The sequence below is a fragment of the Gymnoscopelus braueri genome (genome assembly GCF_963280865.1).
Source record: "Gymnoscopelus braueri genome assembly, chromosome: 14".
Lineage (NCBI taxonomy): Eukaryota > Metazoa > Chordata > Actinopteri > Myctophiformes > Myctophidae > Gymnoscopelus > Gymnoscopelus braueri.
In genome coordinates, this window is record NC_137619.1 from 6,853,836 (window position 1) to 6,875,553 (window position 21,718).

Genomic DNA, 21,718 nt, shown 5'->3' on the forward strand with positions numbered 1-21,718 from the left:
TATGAGTACTTTTACTTTTGGTACTTTAAGTACATTTTGATGCCAATACCTTTGTACTTTTACTCAAGTAAATTTAAAATTCTTGTATTTGTAACAGAGTATTTCTATATTGCGGTATTGATTATTTTACTTAAGTAAAAAATGTGAGTACTTTTTCCACCACTGGTCTATATCAAGGGTCCCCAAACGTTCCAGGCCGTAACCCCCCAGAATAATCCTATTTGAACTGCGGACCTTCACCCTGACAAGCACTTGGAAATGTAGGAGTTGAGGCAGTAAGTTTAGTTTGATTCGGTTCCACAGATATTGTGAAAATAGATGATCTACGAGCTTGTAGATCAGCTATTTTCACAATGTTTGCCTTGCCAATGTTTGACCATTGTGTTTTATAGTATAGTAGGTTGCTTTTGACGCAGTAATGGTCTTATTAGTTTATTTTTATTTCTCATTTTAGAGCTATTAAAAAGGTCTTAAAAGTCCTTACATTGTAATCTTAGAAAATGTGCAGATACCCTGTATAGTAACACTTATACCGTATGTTGGATTGTTTACTGTTGAGTGAGAAAATTATAAATAAACATTAAGCTAGTCGTCTGGGGACCCCCAAAATAATTTGGGGGACCCCCTGGGGATCCTGACACCCAGTTTGGGAACTATTGTTCTATTACTCAATGCTCAATCTAGGCATTATCCTTGTATTGTGTTACTGCTGTTCTACTGTTATGGCAGTAAGTATGGCATAATTTACAGTAATACACACATTTGAAGAACAATCTAAATGCTGCTGCGTAATAGTGTGTTTGAGAGTGTAAAGTTGACCGGAGGTAAAGGCTCCAAAAACAGTCAGAGATGCTATTTTGGGGGTTTTATTTCTCCCACTTCTCCTCCACCAAACCCCAGTGTAGCTTTGTACAGTGCAAAAATGAATAGTCGAATAGCAAAAAATAATGTCCAAAGGTACAAAAAATAGAGAATAGAGGACTTAATGCAAAAATTTGGAAAAAGGAAAAAAGAACAAACAAACAAAGTGCACTAGGCTACGCCCCGATGAAAAGGGCCCTGGCAGCTCTCTCACTGGGCTGTTAGGTTTCTGCCTGTAAAAAGGGCCCTGGCAGCTCTCTCACTGGGCTGTTAGGTTTCTGCCTGTAAAAAGGGCCCTGGCAGCTCTCTCACTGGGCTGTTAGGTTTCTGCCTGTAAAAAGGGCCCTGGCAGCTCTCTCACTGGGCTGTTAGGTTTCTGCCTGTAAAAAGGGCCCTGGCAGCTCTCTCACTGGGCTGTTAGGTTTCTGCCTGTAAAAAGGGCCCTGGCAGCTCTCTCACTGGGCTGTTAGGTTTCTGCCTGTAAAAAGGGCCCTGGCAGCTCTCTCACTGGGCTGTTAGGTTTCTGCCTGTAAAAAGGGCCCTGGCAGCTCTCTCACTGGGCTGTTAGGTTTCTGCCTGTAAAAAGGGCCCTGGCAGCTCTCTCACTGGGCTGTTAGGTTTCTGCCTGTAAAAAGGGCCCTGGCAGCTCTCTCACTGGGCTGTTAGGTTTCTACTGGCGTCCACTGGCCTAGCGGTCCAGGCACATACCACATGTCTGGTAATGCAGTCTCACAGCGTGTCTTTACAGGGGCGGCCATAGCTGGGTGGTTAGTGAGCCCGCCTAGGGAGCCAGAGGCCCTGGTTGCCCCAGGTACGATTCCAGGCCACGCCAGCATATGTGTCGATGAAATGAAATTTGTCCCTGAGCAAGACTCTTAACCCCAAATTGCTCACAGGCCCTCATTGGAAACAAGCCCGCAAGGACTTTCATGAACGTCCTGTTAAAAGGAATTTTCTTATCTTATCTACCCGCCCGAGCATAACTCACTCTCTGTACCTGCAGGCTGCAGCCTCCTTTTTATAGGAGAGGATCCTACCACAAACACAGAAAGCAATTACCCATCAAAACAAGCTGACAAATATCTCATGAATAACCCAACACATAAATAGGTATTGTACTTTTAAACTAAGTACCATTTTGGGTTTGAATTCATTTTCATAAACATTGTGAAACACCCCTCCTCCTCTACAGTACATGGCACCTTCCACTGGGAACTCCCCTACTTAAGCTGAATGGTTTGGTCCTGATCTGTGTGGTAGTTCCTCATTCAACCCAAGGAAGCTTTTGAAAGGAAAGGACATAAATTCCGTCCGTTCTCTAGATATCCTCAGGGTGGCTCGCACCGGAAGTCAAGAACAAACATTATTTCTGAATGATTGAGACCATTGTAAAATAATCGCTTCTGGAAAATAAAATAAAACATACCACACATTATTTTCTGCTGTCTTGTTTTTCCATGTACACTCTACATTATTTAGGTATCCAAAGAGCAGAGAGAGTACGATTCTCGTTGGGCAGCCAGACTGATTGACAGTCACTGATTGACAGCTGTCTGCCAATCAATCAGTCAACACCTGTTGACAGCTCACACACGCGCCTCCCCCCCTTTTTTTTCACGTTTGTTATGCTTTTCTTTTTTGCTTTATTGTTAAATTATTTGTATTTTTTCTGTAAAGCACTTGTGCTTTATTCTTGCTCTATAAAGCACTTTGAGCCGCATTTCATGTCATGAAAGGTGCTTTACAAATAAAGTTTATTATTATTAGATGACGGGAGACGCCGCTGGAAGGCTCAACCCGAGGATGCCCTTACGGTGCGTTTTAACAGCGGGCGATCAGGATAGTATTTTCCGGAAGTGCATTATATGTCTATGAGAGCCGGCAACTACTGGCGATAGGGCGAAGTGGGCGGGGGGGCGATGAAAGATGGATTTTCTTTATCTTTTGGACGATGTCGCCCGGCGATCGCCCGAGAGTCGCCCGCTGTTAAAACGTACTGTTAGAGATGGAGATGTCTCTCTATCCATGGATGTGTCTGCATAGGGGGGATTCCTCCGCGCCGATGGCCCTTCTTCGGTGGTCTCTGCAGTGTCTCGATTGCTGATTGACGCTGAATTCCACATGTTTTTCCACGTGCGTACACTCGGTGTGTCAGGATGTGTCTTCGGTGGTCTGCGCCATTGGTCTCCACCGAAAGACCTCGGTCCACCGGGGGATTCCTCTGAAGACGGCTCCAAGTAGGAACATATGTAGGGCTGTCACCATTATGACGTTTAACTTGACCATTAATTGTCGCTCAAATAATTGCAATTTAACGATTTAATTGTGTCGTACTAAACTTTGTCTGGCTTTTTTAGGCTTCGTAAACAAAAGCCAAACTACAAGCTCAAAGCACATCACGTGGTGATGCTTTTGTGCTTGTAGTTTGGCTATTTCCAATTTGTTTTGAAAATGTTTGAAAATGTATGAACATTTATCAACATGGAAATGATTATGACAATTATGACTATTATCCTCACAAAAGTATTGCGATTATACAGCAACAGCCAGTACAGTATATGCAGAGCAATGCTCAGTATAAATTGAATAATATCATACCAGTCAAAGGTGTATAGAATTTTAACAATATTATGTTTAAATTAGAATCACAGATTTTTTTGTTCTAATCATACAACGGACTCCAGCTTCGCATAATTTGCTTTATGTCCGCTACATGACTTTTGAAGCCACGGTGGAGGAGGATGGCGCAAGCTTTACTGGCATCTGCAAGACGGGTCCAGGTTCCCAAGTCTTAGTCATGGAGTCCCAATACCAGCCCAACGTACTGAAATCTGGGATGTAATGGCCTTTTGACATGCTGAATGTATTTATCAGTTCTGTTGCTGTTGTAACACCAAGACAATTATGTACAATAATACATATTGTTCAAATTCTATACATCCTATGATAGGATTACATTTATGCTGTGTATTGTTGCACATCTGTACTAGCTGTAGCTGTATAATTAGGAATGAGTTCTACTCTAAATCATTCTATTGTTTCAATAAAATTACATCTGTAAGATACATTGGTTGTTTCATAACATAGTGGCCATATGTGTGATATGCACATTAGAGTCCTCTAGATAGATTAAATCATTAAGATAAGCATTCCAACATGTTTCTAATGGTCAAAAAACATGATTTAGACACCAAGTTTGTATTTGTAGCTCATCTGGTTCAAACATAGCCAAAACCTTTTTCAGGTGGCGGCCATATTGGATTTGGCCAATATGATGATCCCGAAGGTTGCTGGCTCGGGCACCCTTGCTACATCATCAGAGCATGCCCTGGGTTATATCTGGGACACATTTGGTGCTTTTAGATTGATTCACGCAAAAATATTCTTATGGCCCTGGACTGTAATAAGTTGACCGTTTTTAGCCGTTTTTTTTTAGCTGTTCTGTAATAAAATATAAAATTTGACATTTTACACTTTTCTATTTTTCACTAAACATGAGTATTGTGAACATTTTGAGCACCTCAGAACATCTGTAGCTCCAACGGTTTAGAAGATAGACCTATGTTTGAAGTAGCGGATAAAGAATTTCTCGTAGTTCCTAAGTTGTTCCTTGGGGTCATATTAGCCAAGAACAGTTGAGATAATCTCTCCTAAATTAAGTGCATACATATTTTAGCCAGGTCCTAGACTAATAACCTCTTCATCCCCCTCCTCCTCTATTGTCGTGCCTGATTTGCCAACCAGGTCTCACCTCTCTCTCTCTCTCTCTCTCTCTCTCTCTCTCTCTCTCTCTCTCTCTCTCTCTCTCTCTCTCAAACACACACACACACACACACACACACACACACACACACACACACACACACAGACACAGACACACAGACAGACAGACACACAGACACACAGACACACAGACACACAGACACTCTGATAGGTTGATAGTTTGCAGCAGAGAAAGTGATTTGAAACTTTTAACAGGATTTCTGTGACTTGTAGATTTACTCATTGTTATTCATAGCTCAGAGAAGAGAGAGAGAGAGAGAGAGAGAGAGAGAGAATAGATGGACACACAGAGAGAGAGGCCAGGGACGACCAAGAGAAGAGACGGGGGGGGTGGGAAGAGAGGATGAGAAAATGAGGAGACGGAGGGAGAGAGGAGAGGAGAGAAAATGGAGAGAACAGAAAATGAATGAAGGAGGGGAACAGGTGAACTGTGTCGATTCATAATGGATTATCAAACACACTGGTGCACGCACACACACACACACACACACACACACACACATGCACACATGCACACATGCACACACACACACGCACGCAAACACACACACGCACGCACACGCACACGCACACGCACACACACACTACATGTACAGGCATACATACTACCTGTAGCATAGCCTAGGTATGTACATGTATGTTAGCCTAGGTATATACATGTATGTACATGTATGTTAGCCTAGGTATGTACATGTAAAGTTTTGAGAATGTTTTATTTATCTCGACATATTTACCATTTCAGTACTATACCTGCATTCCTTCTTCCGTATGTACTCAAATGTTTTATGTTAATAATGTAACAGTGAAACAGTGTGCCTTCAGTCCATATTTATAACATCATGCAATGTGTTTTATCAGTGATCTATGGAGTGGTGCATATCAGATCAGATACTGTATAAATGTATAGGCTCATTTAAAAGTTGATACGGCATTGACGTGGATTGTTTTATGCAAGTAATATCTTTATTGTAAAGCCAGAGTACACCAGAGTGATACAGTACAGTACAGCTGAAAACAATTCATTAAAAAAGCCCTTTTATAACTGAAAAGCAAGGACCTTATTGTGAAGTAGTCTGAGATGTCTATTTGTATACCAAATTCATGCAGTTTTAACATAATTCATGCCTATGTGTTTCAAGTTTCAATTCAATTGTACAATATGTGGCCCCTCACTCACTTTATGGAAGTCAGTATGGTCCTCTGGAAAAAACTTAACCCCAACCTGACTATTTTTATCATTGTAAACGTGTCTCTAACCTGACTCTTTTTATCATTGTAAACTGTCTCTAAAAATAATACTTTCAACCATAAAACAACCATTTGTGTTTAAGAACCAGGACAGTCTGTTTATAAAACTGTACTGTAAAAACACACACACACGCACGCAGCACGTACGTACGTACGTACGTACGCACGCACGCACGCACGCACGCACGCACGCACGCACGCACGCATGTACACATGTACGCACGCAGCACGCATGTGCGCATGTACGCACGTATGCACGTATGTGCAGGTATAGTGCAGGTATAGTGCAGGAATATACACAATGATTAGTCTTTAGGGTGGTTGTGTTCCGTTTGATATCCTTCTCCTATCACAGCAACTCACGAATCTTGCTGCTGTGTTTGCACACACACACACACACACACACACACACACACACACACACACACACACACACACACACACACACACACACACACTCTCTATTTGATGTGTGGACGCTGGTATTTAGACGGTACTACTCTATTTAATATGCGGCTGTTGGCACTGCTCAGAAATAATAATAATAATGTAATTCTAATGAGATGCATAAACATAATGTGAAACGTATCTGTATTTATAATTATAATAATAATAATCTGGTTTTAACACATCACCCACCAAGATATTAAACATCTGTTTTTATCCCTGTGCCAGCGTAATTACCTTAAAGACGGGGTGCCGTGATTTTCAGTGATTTCCCCCCCCCCCCTAAAACATAATCATCAGGTACTATGGTTATACTAGGAGGAAGATTTTTTTCAAAAAAGTGTACAGATTTGTACAAATTAGAAATTATGTTTTTATGTGGACACGCCTCCAGTTCATTAAGTATACCTGGTTCTCACCTTAGCACCTCCTCCACCACTTTAGCACCACCTACCTGTCCTAGTCCCTCCTCCTCCTCATGCCCACACCTGTAGTGTTATGATAATGAGGGGGAGGGTATAATTTTACTGTCATTAAAGTGCTGTTTTTCTATTGGCACGTTTGACCCTCAAGGTTTCAGCCTCCAGGAAGAAACTCAAAATAGTCAGAGAAGACATAAAACACCATAAAAACACCACCAGGGGTTTTAATGAAGTTCTATCAACCTGCACAAAAAGTGCAAAACCATGGCACCACCTCTTTAAATCGACGATCTTTGAAACGCTGTGGAAGCCACGTTGTGTACAAAAAAACTAAATAAAAAGTCCCCGTGGGTAGGCGGAGGGATCCGTGTATCCACTGGAATGATAACATTCCAACCGCGAGCAGCCATGTTGGGGCTATGGCCCATTGAAAACGGGTGGTTTTCATCACAAAAAAATGAAACTGAGTTAGGAGTGTTTTTTACACAGGGTTAAACATTTCAGAGTTGATTTTAACTCCCAAAGTGTCATTTTAACACCTTCATATTTAAATTGGGTTCAGTGTTGGAGTTATTTTAAATAGTTGATTTTAAATCGGCATTACCCAACTCCACCCGGAGTTGATTTCCACTCCCAAAGTGTAATTTTAACACTTTCTGATTTAAATGCTGTTCACATCAGTGTTAATCTAACTCTGCAGAGATGTAATTAAGCTCCTCCTGGCTGCCCGCACCTGCATTTCATTTTGAATTGATGAAGACAACTGACAAGGTGGACATTTTCTTCAATGTGTGTGCTTCTAACAACATCATTTCATGGTAAGTGCACACTTATTGAAATAATTGTAAATGTGTGCTGCAAACTGCAGTATGTCGCTACCAGAAAACATCCACAGAGATGTAGGCCTATTATGCTTTACAAAATGTTTGTCAAGACTAGTAATGGTGAACAGGTTACATAAACCATGGAGTCTGTGATCTTGCATGGCCATCTGTACTGAAAATAGACTAAGCCAAATGCTCACAAGTTTATTCTGTAAAGGCTACAAACAGTGAACATTATTCTTATTCGCCCCCATAGCATTCTAATGCATTGTGCTCTGTGTGTAGCCTACTTGCCATTAATTAATTAGCAACCACCACCTGTTGCAAAGCTCTGATGGAGGCATGATTTAAAGAGAATGGCTGCATTACTTGTATGTGTAGAAGAATCACAGAACATTAAAATTAGATCCTGACTGATCCTGTTCCGTGGTGTCAATGAAGGTGTTGTTGCTACTTTAATATAAGGGAGCTTGTCTAGTGTCACATGAGAGTCACATGAGAGTGTTAATTGATTAGGTCAGAGGAGGAGCTGGGGGACAGTGGCTACTGTTATAGAACAGTGCTAAAGCCTTTGTTTACACTTTTAAGACAATACACAAGTCACATGATTAATCAACAGAAGGTTACACCCACATGGGTAGACCAAACCCATATAAACAGAGAGAAAGCTCACTAAAAGGACAAAGTGTTCTAAGCATGCATCAGTGTTACTAGTTATTTTCCATTGCAAGCTCAGAAGGATTGGCGGTAAGAATTGAGAGCGTGTTTACACGACGATAAATGTATATATTTCTGATTTGTTTTATAGTTCTGTGTGTACATTTCATGTCAGTAATTTTTCATTGTGTTGTTGTTTGTGTTTCCTTTTCTATGTTTATAACTTACTGGTCTAAAACTGTTCAAACCATCAAAGACACGGTTCTGAAATACCCTTTACATCTATTGCATAGCGAGTGTGATTGGTAGATAATTGTACAATTGATACTCATAATGTTATCGTTGTTTTGTCTTCTTGTATTCCTCTGGTGTAACAGCCTCAGAGAACATTCCAGATCAGGGAGCAACAGGGAGCAGCAGAGAAAATGGCTTCCCGTTTCACTGTTCCGAAAGAGGAGCTGACCTGTCCCGTGTGTCATGACATCTTTAAACATCCCGTTGTGCCGTCCTGTGGCCATAGCTTCTGCAAAGACTGTCTGCAGGAATGGTGTACGCAAAGACCAACAAAAGAATGTTTTGTCTGTCAGAGAAGATGCTCCAGGGACCATCCTCTTACAAATGTTGTTGTGAAGGACCTGTGTGAGAACCTCTTGGAGGAGAAAGGCCAGAGCTCCTCGTTGGTGAGCTCTGAGGTCCTCTGCACCGCACACGGTGAGAAGCTCAAGCTCTTCTGTCTGGACGACCAACAGCCGATGTGTCTTGTGTGTCGCAATTCAGAGGAACACGCCGGACACAAGTTCTTACCCGTGGACGAAGCGTCTGGACCTTGCAAATAGAAGGTACAGGAATCACTGAATCCTTTAAAGGAGAAACTGGAGGTCTTTGATAAAGTTAAAACAGATTACGACAAAATAGAAAATCACATCAAGGTCAGGCCAGGAAAACAGAGACGCAGATTAAGGAACAGTTTCAGAATCTTCGTCGGTTCCTACAGGAGGAAGAGGAGGCCAGGCCAGCCGCTCTGTGGGAGGAAGAGGCTCAGAAGAGTCAGGAGATGAAGGAGAGGATTGAGGGTCTGAGCAGAGAAACGGAAACCCTCTCCAATGCAATCCAAGCTGCTGAGGATCAGCCGAGAGCCGACGACCACGTCTCATTCCTGCAGAACTACAAGACCACGATGGAGGGAGTCCAGCTCACCCTGCAGGACCCACCGCCGGTCTCAGGAGCGCTGATAGACGAGGCCAAACACCTGAAGAACCTGACCTTCAGAGTCTGGGACAAGATGAAGGACATTGTCTCCTACACTCCTGTGATCCTGGACCCCAACACTGCTCATCCATGTCTCATACTGTCTGATGATCTGACCAGTGTGAGAGGTGTAGAAGAGAAGCAGCAGCTTCCTGACAACCCAGAGAGGTTTGACAAGTATTGCCAAGTCCTGGGTTCTGAGGGCTTTAACTCAGGGTCTCACAGCTGGGATGTTGAGGTTGGAGACAATAAAGACTGGGTCGTAGGTGTGTGTGTGGAGTCTTACCAGAGGAAGGGAGACACGGGGAGTGGAGACTGGTATATACAGTTCAATGAGGGTGAGTACACAGCATTCTCCTCATCAGAGCCTGATCATGAGGCCTCGACTGATGTCTCAATGAATCAGAAACTCCAGAGGATCAGAGTCCAGCTGGACTGGGACAGAGGACAGCTGTCCTTCTCTGATCCTGATTCTAACACACACCTACACACCTTCACACACACTTTCACTGAGAGACTGTTTCCATTCATTAATAATGTTCATGATGACGGTCCGTCTCTGAAGATGTTACCAGGGAAGATCAGTGTCGCTCTGGAAAACCACAGTTAGAACGTCTAGCGCCCAATAAAAAGCAATGGAATATATTGATCTGATATTGATTAGGAGTTACCTATGTCCATGGTAATCTGAAGGGATTGGTTTATGGCACGTTATTAATTTTGAATTACATGTGATTATTTAATTAATGTACCATTCAGTTTTGAATTGCTTCGGTATTACACGGAACAGACAGACAGACAGACAGACAGACAGACAGACAGACAGACAGACAGACAGATCATACTTTAGTTAACTGAATGATTCCTGATAACATGCTTTTATTTTGTAGTGTATAAACGATAATTTTGTAATTGTATTGGTATGACGGTGACATGTTTGATATGATTATTACTGAATACTGATAACATGTTTTATATTGTAGTGTTTGTCATTCATGGTTCAGGTTTGAATTCTATAGTTTCTGCCTGACATGTGACAGTGATGATGTCTGTTGATGTATTTGATCTTATTAAAGATGATGAGAGTAAAGTGAGTCAGATGTGTGTTTGTAACAGTCAGCATTCAGCAGATCATACACTAGATATAAGGTTTATAAAACACGTTCATACACAGAGTTTTTACTTGAGTACTGTGCTTCAGTACATTTTTGGAGCATTTATTATTATATATATTTTTTGAAAGCTCATGACTTTCACATTTCAAATATAAAGATTGTATTTTTTTCTCTATTAAAATTTCCCCCGTGAGGCCTTCAGAATCTTAACTGAATCCACTTGCTGTTGAAGTGAATGGGGCCGATAATAAGATTGGCAGGTTCTTTAACCAATCAGACTTCGAGTTTGCCCTGCTGGGCGTATTCTTTCAGGTATCAGGGCCTTCCAGCTGGCCTACCTGATGACGTTAACATCTTGCTTGCATCCCATGGCTGGGAAGAAATGTTGTCCAATGAGACAAGAGAACTGATTTATTCAAACTTCTGCTGCAAGGTTTGTTGTTGTTGTCTCTTTAGTTGATTGAGTTCGCTAAATTAACTCGCAAACAAACGCACCAAAAACTAAAAATGTCTGAAGGACGAGAACAAACAGATTTGGTGGTGGATTTACTGGCAAAGCCTTTTTTCGAGAAGGACTTTTCAAGAAAAGCTTGCCATTGTAAAGAAGGGTCGAGCAGAAGGATCTACGTGAAAGCCTGCATCAGCTTTACAAACGGACATGTTTGGCAGTGACAGTTCCAGTATCCACAGCCTCTGTAGAGCGGACATTTTCCGCCCTAAAACGCATGAAGACATATGCAAGAAATACGACTGGACAGACTCGACTCTCAGCATTGGCCTCCATGGCAATCGAGAAGGACCTTTTATTGGAATTAAAGCACACAGTACTGCACGACCGCGTCATTGAACTTTTTCTGAAGAAAGAAAGAACGATGGACTTTGTCTTCAAATGATGAACACATGAGCAGCCATGGCAAGTTTAATCGATCTTTATATTATTTCTTATTGATCGTTTTATAGGCTGTATAGGTTGTTGCTGCCGGTGTGTGACCGAGCCTCAAGTTCAGAGGCCCTGGCTGTGCGCAGCTTGTCGGGCCGGACGGAAGTCTGTTTTTTTGGAATGACGTCACATACTGCTTCTTCGTCATTCCTAAGCTGTGTTAGGGCTCCCCTTGTGGAATTTTCAAAAGAAAACCTTTTTTTTGAAAGAACGCATATATGCGATCTTGGCAGGCAATGTGTTAACTCACCAGCTGCCAGAGTTATTTCAGATTTTTAGCTGTTGGCTGCCAGAGATTTTTCATTGAAAAACAAAAAGTACTCAGGAGCCGAGATACAGAATGTTTAAGTGTTAAGTTAACAAGGAAGTGAATAGGAGTCTAGATCTTCGAAAAATCATATCTCCTTGGTCTTTGGGTCAAATAAAATAAAAATAAAAATCTTAAAACGCATATATGCGTTATTGGCAGGAAAGTGATGGATTCTAAAAAACGCATATATGCGTTATTGGCAGGCAATGCATAAACATAATGTGAAACGTATCTGTACTTGTTTTCTATTTCTAATTTTATCCACTTTAAAAAATAACCCCTAACGTAAAACCGAACGCAGCCACTGGGTGGCGCTGCTGCATCCTGAGCACAATGATCAAACATGTAAAATATAAACCTTCAATGATTGCCTCCAAATGAAAGAATGCATGGCTCCCATCTCTCTCTCTCTCTCTCTCTCTCTTTCGTCTAGTCTCAGGTAAACTCTACACAGAGCTCAGTAACAAGGCTCCATGTTGACATGTAGCTCATCAGTGGATTCCATTCCATTCCAAATCATCATGTTTCCACAGAGAGAGAAATATTCACATTATTTACTGATGTATATATGAGAGAGAGAGAGAGAGAGAGAGAGAGAGAGAGAGAGAGAGAGAGAGAGAGAGAGAGAGAGAGAGAGATGGATTAGATGAGACAGACAGACAGACAGACAGACAGACAGACAGACAGATGGAGCTGCCAGGTAAGAGGAGAAGAACAGGTTTATATAACTCTCATATAAAAGTCTCTCTTCCAGCATTTCATTAAAAATCTCCCAGTAAAATAATTTCAGTTGTAAATGAAAGAATAATAATGAATGATAAATGGTTCTGTTCTGTAATACAGAGAACAGAGACGGCTTCATCTGCACCTGAATGTCAGAACAAATAATTGAATTTCTTTGAATTAAATTCAAGCTGATAAAACCTTCATTCATCGTTATTTCTTATTGGCTTCATTTGGACGTGACCTGGCAACCTCACAGGCTGTCAGTTAGAATGAGAAATGAGCTTCATTTATAAGAGAATAACAGATTATTGTCATTTTAATTTAGAAATACTAATTAAACATCTCAATATATCACAACAAAGAAGCAGGGGTAGAGACTACATTTACTCAAGTACTGTACTTTTACTTTACTGCTTTTATACTTTACTGGAGTATTTCTATTTTTCAATTATTAAAGGGGGAGTAACACAATTTACTTTGTCACAATTTAATTGTGTAATAGTTGTGAACATATTTGCCAATGCAACTAGTGACGGTCCCTTTGTTTAGTGCTGTTTGAAGAAGGAGATGCCGATGGGCCACTTTTCAGAAAATCTCTCCCACAGCCTCGGAAAGGGATGAGCCAAACATGACGTGTACAGGGAAGTTTTGTCACGTAACGCCATTGAAATACATTGTAAAATGCTGTTTGGAATTACAATGTTCTACACTCTTATAAGAAAGAAAAAGCATGACTTTATTAATAAACATGACCAACAACATGTACACTATCACTCGATATATCTTTTTAAAGAATCCGCTCGGCCGTTTTTGCAGTATTCATAGGGAAACGGGTGGGAATAATCCAATGTCCAAAATAATGTATAGCTAAGAAAATATGATAGTAACGTGCTAATGAGCTAGACTATTCTACCGAGTCATGGATTGTCTTAGTTCTTAGTTCTAGTTTCTATTTGTTGACAAAATTATATTCGGTATATTTAGCCATAGTTTTAGTCATCATAGCTTAGTTTTAATTTAGTTCTTCTAAGTTTTTGTATGGTTTTCATCAGTGAAAAAAGGTACTCAACCAAAAATTTTCCTCATAGTTTTAGCCTGCGAAATGAACACTGAAGCCAAAGCTTCAACTTTTACATGTTATAATAAAATCCTCATGGTTACAGAACATACATTTATAATAAAATCCTCATGGTTATAGAACATACATTTATAATAAAATCCTCATGGTTACAGAACATACACGGTGACCTTGCGTTTAATGGAGTCCATCTTTATCTCCCAGTTTGAACAAATCCAATTTGGTTGGGCAGACATTCTGAAATTAACGAGCCAGAGGAGGCTTGTCATTAGAACTTGAACGCTGTGGAAAAAAGAAAGAAAAAACCTTTTGGCTTTGACACAAAATTGACATTTCCAATCTATTACAAAACACTCTGTCCGTCACAAAGCAAATTAACCAGTTTTTTGTTTTTGTTTAATGTGTCATAAACCACTTCATTAAACGTTAGTCATTTATTTGATAATGTTTTATTATTTTGCTATTAGATTGACATTAAATTCCAGCTTTATGCTGAAAGGACTTTGTGTCCTAAAACTATTGACATTAAAAAACTAAACTCTGATGTTTTACTTAAAGGAGCACTTCACTCATTTTCAACCTTATCTTCATAAAACTGGTCCTCATTTATTTTTGTTCTTTTGCTTTTTACCCCGTTGTTTCTCCCCAATGTAGTCGTTATGCCAATTCATTCCTCCCCACACACATGTCTGTGTTGTCACTGATGTTGTACCCTCCTGACTCACCTACCAGTGAGGAGCCCCCACCGGGAGGATGTAGGGCTTCGTCCTGATCTTCCCGCCCAACACTCCTTGCTGACAGGATCCAGTAGAATGTGTTAACATAGCAGTCAGTTTACCCACTGTAACTCTTTATACATCAGAGTGTAGATCTATTTTCAGTTGATCTTGGAAAATATTTGAAACCTTTGTAGTGATTTTCATAATTAAACAAGCCAGGGTGGATGTTCAGTGTTGGATGAACTACAAACATGAATGTTCACAGTGTTGGATGAACTACAAACATGGATGTTCACAGTGTTGGATGAACTACAAACATGGATGTTCACAGAGTTGGAAACCTGAGACACATCTTAAATATGGGGTGGGTTTATCAACAGAGTCATCCTATGTATTGGCCCCTTGGAAGTGCAGGTTCCACAGAGAGATTCCAGACTAATATCTACGCAGTGATATTAGTCTGACCATGCCAGGCTAGGGTGAACTACAAGCACACAACTACAGTCCTATACACATATAGGCCTCCTGCACACGACAGAAGTTTAAAACAAAAGCCTTAGCATTGATTCTGTCTGTCTGTCTGTCTGTCTGTCTGTCTGCCTGCCTGCCTGTCTGTCTGTCTGTCTGTCTGTCTGTCTGTCTGTCTGTCTGCCTGTCTGCCTGTCTGTCTGTCTGTCTGTCTGTCTGTCTGTCTGTCTGTCTGTCTGTCTGTCTGTGCTATAATGTGTTTAGGTCTAATAGTGAGTAATGATGCCATCGTCTGCTATGACTTGTAGCGCAGCCAAACCTTCTGCTGTGATCAGCCTGCATATCCTGTCCATCTGTGCACACACACACACACACACACACACACACACACACACACACACACACACACACACACACACACACACACACACACACACACACACACACACACACACACACACACACACACACACACATGTCACTGTACTCTCTCTCTCTCTCTCTCTCTCTCTCTCTCTCTCTCTCTCTCTCTCTCTCTCTCTCTCTCTCTCTGTCAGTCAGTGTCGGTCGCCCTGGTTCTCTTTAGCGCTGTGGCTAACCAGCAGCACAAAGGATTCATAACACACTAGATTAGCTTCAGATTTGCAATGAAAGATCAGTTCATTAAAAATGCATTAAATATGAAACGGCTTCAATTCATACTAAATGGAAGAGAGGGGGTAATCTGGACTGTCTCTCTCTCTATGTCTGTATCTCTATCTCTCTCTATGTCTCTCTCTCTATATATATATATATATATATATATACAGTATATATATATATATATATATATATATATATATATATATATATATATATATATATATATATATATATATATATATATATATATATATACATATACATATACATGTCTCTCTATCTCTCTTTGTCTCTCTGTGTCTCTCTGTGTCTCTATCTCTCTATATGTCTTTCTACCTTTCTCTGTCTCTCTCTGTCTCTCTCTCTGTCTCTCTCTCTCTCTCTCTCTCTCTCTCTCTCTCTCTCTCTCTCTCTCTCTCTCTCTCTCTCTCTCTCTGTGTGTGTATATGTGTATCTTTCTGTGTCTCTATCTCTCTATATGTCTTTCTATTTTTCTCTGTCTCTCTCTCTATGTCTGTAGCTCTATCTCTCTCTCTCTCTCTCTCTCTCTCTCTCTCTCTCTCTCTCTCTCTCTCTGTATCTCTATCTCTCTCTCTATGTCTTTCTATCTATCTCTGTCTCTCTCTGTCTCTCTCTGTCTCTCTCTGTCTCTCTCTATGTCTGAATCTCTATCTCTGTATAACTGCCCACAAAAACTTAGGAAACGTAACTTCGGTCGATTATGTCTCCCCTTTAATAATACCAATTGGTATTGTGTTTTATATCATTTTTTTCGTTGATTAGTCACCTTTACAACGAGGTACATCTTGTAGGGATCGAGCATGTCGTGGAATGAGCAACACAGCTAAATGTGTGGGTAGCGCCCCCAAATAAATTTGCCAAAATCCCCCAATATGCTTTTGTTGGTAATCACTCTCGTTTGTAGTGACATGCCAGCACACACCTGCTGAGAGGTGTGTGATTGGCACCTGAACATGGGTTTTGCAACTTTGTTGAGTTTGTGTTGATGCTCCAAGCAGCAACACTGCCCTCATGGAAAGATGCCACGTTTGTCCCTTCATGATAAGGCCTGTGCAATAGGACAAGTGAAGCTGGTGTTCCGTTATGCAGATTACACATTATTTGGTGTCAGCCCTGGTACCGTTTACAGGCAGTGTGTGTGCCATGCACAGGTGTGTGACTGGCACCTGAGCATGGGTCCTGCAACTTTGACATCTGTCTTTGGTACCGTTGTGCAAATGTTGCCTGTAAATCTCTGGAAGACAACCAAATAATGTCACTCTGCATTAACAGAACACCAGCTTCACTTGCCCTGTTGCACAGGCCTTATCCTGAATAGTCTGGGAGGCATTGCGTCGGAGCTTGGACAGCAGGGGCGCGTTGTGATTCAAATCAACAGCCAATGAAGAAAAGGGGGCGGGATCCACATGCAGTGGGTGTTGCATCTAAATAGGATCGACGGGAAGCAATTTCCCCTTGAGAAATTGCGGCCTCCATTGTTGTGTACTGCTGTTTGCCTCTCGTCTGACTTTTTAGACGAGTTGCACAGCTCTCAGTCCGGTAAGAGGCGTGTCTGCTCAGATTCTGAGCGTAAGCTACATCCCGCCCACAAATACCAGGGCTCTGGCCCAGAAGTTCCTCGCCAGAGCTGGCGAAAACTTCTGGGAACTCAGATTATATCCTGAAGGGACAAACGTGGAATCTAATTTCCACCAGTGTTGCTGCTTGTCAACACAAACTCAACAAAGTAGCAGAACCCATGTTCAGTCACACACCTGTCAGCAGGTGTGTGCTGGCAGGTCGCTCAAAACAAAACTCGGATGTGTCTCAAAGAATATGATTATTGGTAGAATCGCGTAAAGTTTAGAATATTTGTCGGCCCCGTTTCCATTTTTCACAAGATCGGTGGTTGTTGCAATGACCTGCTACAATACCTTATGTTTTACTATGACAAAATAAACCTTTAAAAAGTAACAATGTGTACGTTCCGTAATGAAAGTGGTGAAAGATGTGTCGTCTCACCCGGTGAAGGAATGGACGCGTTCGGCTTGGCATGCGGACCCCCATCTCAAACATATTTAGTTCCAGGGACCCCTAGAAGCAAATATATAAGAGTTAAAAAATCTAGTAGCAGATCAGATCTGCAAGGTCATTGTGACCTTGTAGAGTGACATGCGATGAACCCCCAAGGACCCCCCAGGGACCCCCTGGACAGAAAAAAGGACTTTGAGAACCAATGTTTTATGCTATGCATAATAGTGTATGAAGATAGCTTTGATGTTTTCTTTTCTGTTTTTCTTCTCTCTCCCCCCGTCTCTCTCTCTCTCTCTCTCTCTCTCTCTCTCTCTCTCTCTCTCTCTCTCTCTGTCTCTCTGACTCTCTGAACGCCCTTTTCTCTGTCCCGAAAACAACACAATGCACAACAACACAACTACACACTAGAACCTATGATGTGACAATAACACTGATTGAGAGTCACACCACGTTACACACTTTTTGTGTGATCACCACACACGCACACATGCACGCACGCATGCATGCATGCACGCACGGAGACAGGAGGCATATCCTGGGTCCATCCTAGCAGGTCTGGATTAATTAATCGATGTGGTTTCTTAGAATTTCACCTTTTGCCTCCAAACCCTGAGGGATTCTGGGAGTTACAGCAGCAACACAACACACAACCTTTTCATGATCCCCCAGATTGATATGCATTTGGCCGCAGACCCCCAGATGAAAATGTTTTGTGCAAGGGACCTGCAGAAGAGAAATTATTCAAACATGTTCCAAACATTTTTAAAATAATTTCAAAGGTTCTATAAAAAACGGGACCTTCTGATTGGTTGAGACGCCGTTTCAGACTGAAACTTCAAAATAAAATGACCGAACAAGCCATTTGACAAGGTCTTTAATAAAGGCCATGTTGGTTTTTAACCCTCGCATCCTTACTCTGTGAAAATAACCGATCTACATGCTCACAACGCATCACTTTCTGAGCTTGTAGATTGGCTATTTTCATTGTAAGAGGTTTGGTGTAGAGGGAAAAAGACGGGACCAAGTACAGAGCCTCAGACGAGCAGAAAGGGTTTCAGTGGAGAAGAGAGAGAGAGAGAAAATGAACTCTTGATGCGGCTGAATCCATTTGAACACAAGAACTCTATTATCATTATGACCAATGAGAGAGAGACCAATGAACCCTTAGAGAGAGAGAGAGAGAGAGAGAGAGAGAGAGAGAGAGAGACCAATGAAGAGAGAGACCAATGAACCCTTAGAGAGAGAGAGAGAGAGAGAGAGAGAGAGAGAGAGAGAGAGAGAGAGAGAGGGAGATAAATAAAGAGAGAGATGAGAGAACGGACAGAGGGAGGAGAATAGAGTGAGTATCATTTCAGTGTCGTGTGTGTGTGTGTGTGTGTGTGTGTGTGTGTGTGTGTGTGTGTGTGTGTTGGACCGTTGGCCCCACGGTGCAAGGCATTGTGGGACAGAGAAAAATGTGATTATGCAAATGAGCTCCTCTTCTTCTCTGAAAGATTAAACAGCCACTGATTGCTTTCTCACAATGACATGCACACGCACACGCACACTAACACACACACACGCACGCACGCACACACACACACACACACACACACACACACACACACACACACACACACACACACACACACACACACACACACACACACACACACACACACGCACACACATACGGTAGGATACTCACCAAATGTACACACACCCATATATCGCACACACATTCATACATCCGCACCACACATGCACACACGTGGACACACACACACACACACACACACACACACACATCCATATATGGACATTTGACTCCATATATGGACATTGAATCCATATATGGGCATTTGTTTTGACTCCATATATGGGCATTTGTTTTGACTCCATATATGGACATTTGACTCCATATATGGAGTGTGTCATTAAAGTAACAGGCCTGTGTCAGCCACTCTCATGACTCAATGCTAATTGACTCTTTGCGTGTGTCACTGTGTTTCGCAACATCTCACCACTATTCTGCTATAGTATTGTTCACTTCTCTCACTCAGTGCTTCTGTTCCAGGCGCAACTCGAGGCACAAACATATTTTTCTTAACTTGAACTATGGGTATTTTTCTGAAATTGAACTATGGGTATTTTTCTGAACTTGATCTATGGGTATTTTTCAGAACTTGAACTATGGGTATTTTTCGGAACTTGAACTATGGGTATTTTTTGGAACAATGGCTTATCGGAACAATGTGAGGTTGAAATTATGAGCGGATCCCGTTGTGGTGTTGTCCCAGTATCTGGGGCTGAGCTTAGTGAACGGTCCATTGTAACCGTCACTCTACATGTGGGAGGAGCCTAGTGACCCTCACTCTACATGTGGGAGGAGCTTAGTGAACCTCACTTGACATGTAGGAGGAGCCTAGTGATGTGGCGAGGAGCTTAGTGAACCTAACTCTACATGTGGGAGGAGCTTAGTGATGTGGGAGGAGCTTAGTGAACCTCACTCTACATGTGGGAGGAGCCTAGTGATGTGGGGAGGAGCTTAGTGAACCTAACTTTACATGTGGGAGGAGCTTAGTGATGTGGGAGGAGCTTAGTGAACCTAACTCTACATGTGAGAGGAGCTTATTGATGTGGGAGGAGCTTAGTGATGTGGGAGGAGCTTAGTAAACCTCACTCTACATGGGGGAGGAGCTTAGTGAACCTCACTCTACATGTGGGGGAGGAGCTTGGTGATGTGGGGAGGAGCTTTGTGAACCTCATTCTACATGTGGGGAGGAGCTTAGTGAACCTCACTCTGCATGTGGGGGAGGGGCTTGGTGATGTGGGGAGGAGCTTAGTGAACCTTACTCTACATGTGGGGGAGGGGCTTGGTGATGTGGGGAGGAGCTTAGTGAACCTCACTCTACATGTGGGGGAGGGGCTTGGCGATGTGGGGAGGAGCTTAGTGAAACTCACTCCACTTGTGGGGGAGGGGCTTGGTGTTGTGGGGAGGAGCCTAGTGAACCTCACTCTACACGTGGGGGAGGGGCTTGGTTATGTGGGGAGGAGCTTAGTGAACCTCACTCTACATGTGGGGGAGGGGCTTGGTGATATGGGGAGGAGCTTAGTGAACCTCACTTTATACAGATGTTTTCAACCATTAACCCTTTAAGACCTGAAGCCGATTCTACATGTCTCCTAAATCCCAACAGTATTCTGAAAAACTTATGTTTCTATATCAGTGGTGCTCAAACTTTTTCATGTCAAGGACCCCCAAAATTATATGTATTTGGCCGCAGACCCCCATCAAAATATTTCGTTCCAGGGACCCCCCAGAAGCAAAGATTTAAGTATTTAGTATTTAAATATTCGCTTTAAAAATATATATATATTTGCACACATTTTCACGACTTAAAAAAAATTGCAGATCTACAAGCTCGTAGCGCGGCACTCGGTGCCGCGCTACGAGCTTATATATCTGTTATTTTTGAAAAGCCAAAGTGTAAAATAAAGCTTTTTAGCTCAAATCTAAAAATGACACAGTTCCAGGTCTTAATGGGTTAAAATCATTGTGTTGAAGCTCCTTAAGTCCATGTGTCCAGATGTACTGTACTTGTGCGCACGTGCGCACTCACTCACTCATGCACACACACACACACACACACACACACACACACACACACACACACACACACACACACACACACACACACACACACACACTAACACACACACACACACACACGCACACACATACGGTAGGATACTCACCAAATGTACACACACCCATATATCGCACACACATTCATACATCCGCACCACACATGCACACACGTGGACACACACACACACACACACACACATCCATATATGGACATTTGACTCCATATATGGACATTGAATCCATATATGGGCATTTGTTTTGACTCCATATATGGGCATTTGTTTTGACTCCATATATGGACATTTGACTCCATATATGGAGTGTGTCATTAAAGTAACAGGCCTGTGTCAGCCACTCTCATGACTCAATGCTAATTGACTCTTTGCGTGTGTCACTGTGTTTCGCAACATCTCACCACTATTCTGCTATAGTATTGTTCACTTCTCTCACTCAGTGCTTCTGTTCCAGGCGCAACTCGAGGCACAAACATATTTTTCTTAACTTGAACTATGGGTATTTTTCTGAAATTGAACTATGGGTATTTTTCTGAACTTGATCTATGGGT

At 41.9% G+C, this 21,718-nt stretch overlaps 1 pseudogene across 1 annotated transcript; it reads left to right on the forward strand.

Moving 5' to 3' along the window:
- The first annotated feature begins 3,574 nt into the window (after window positions 1–3,574).
- On the forward strand, window positions 3,575–10,187 carry LOC308100481 (E3 ubiquitin-protein ligase TRIM35-like; annotated as a pseudogene). Its single transcript has 2 exons — window positions 3,575–3,682; window positions 8,620–10,187. The product of its transcript is annotated as an E3 ubiquitin-protein ligase TRIM35-like (transcript).
- Window positions 10,188–21,718: the final 11,531 nt, after the last annotated feature.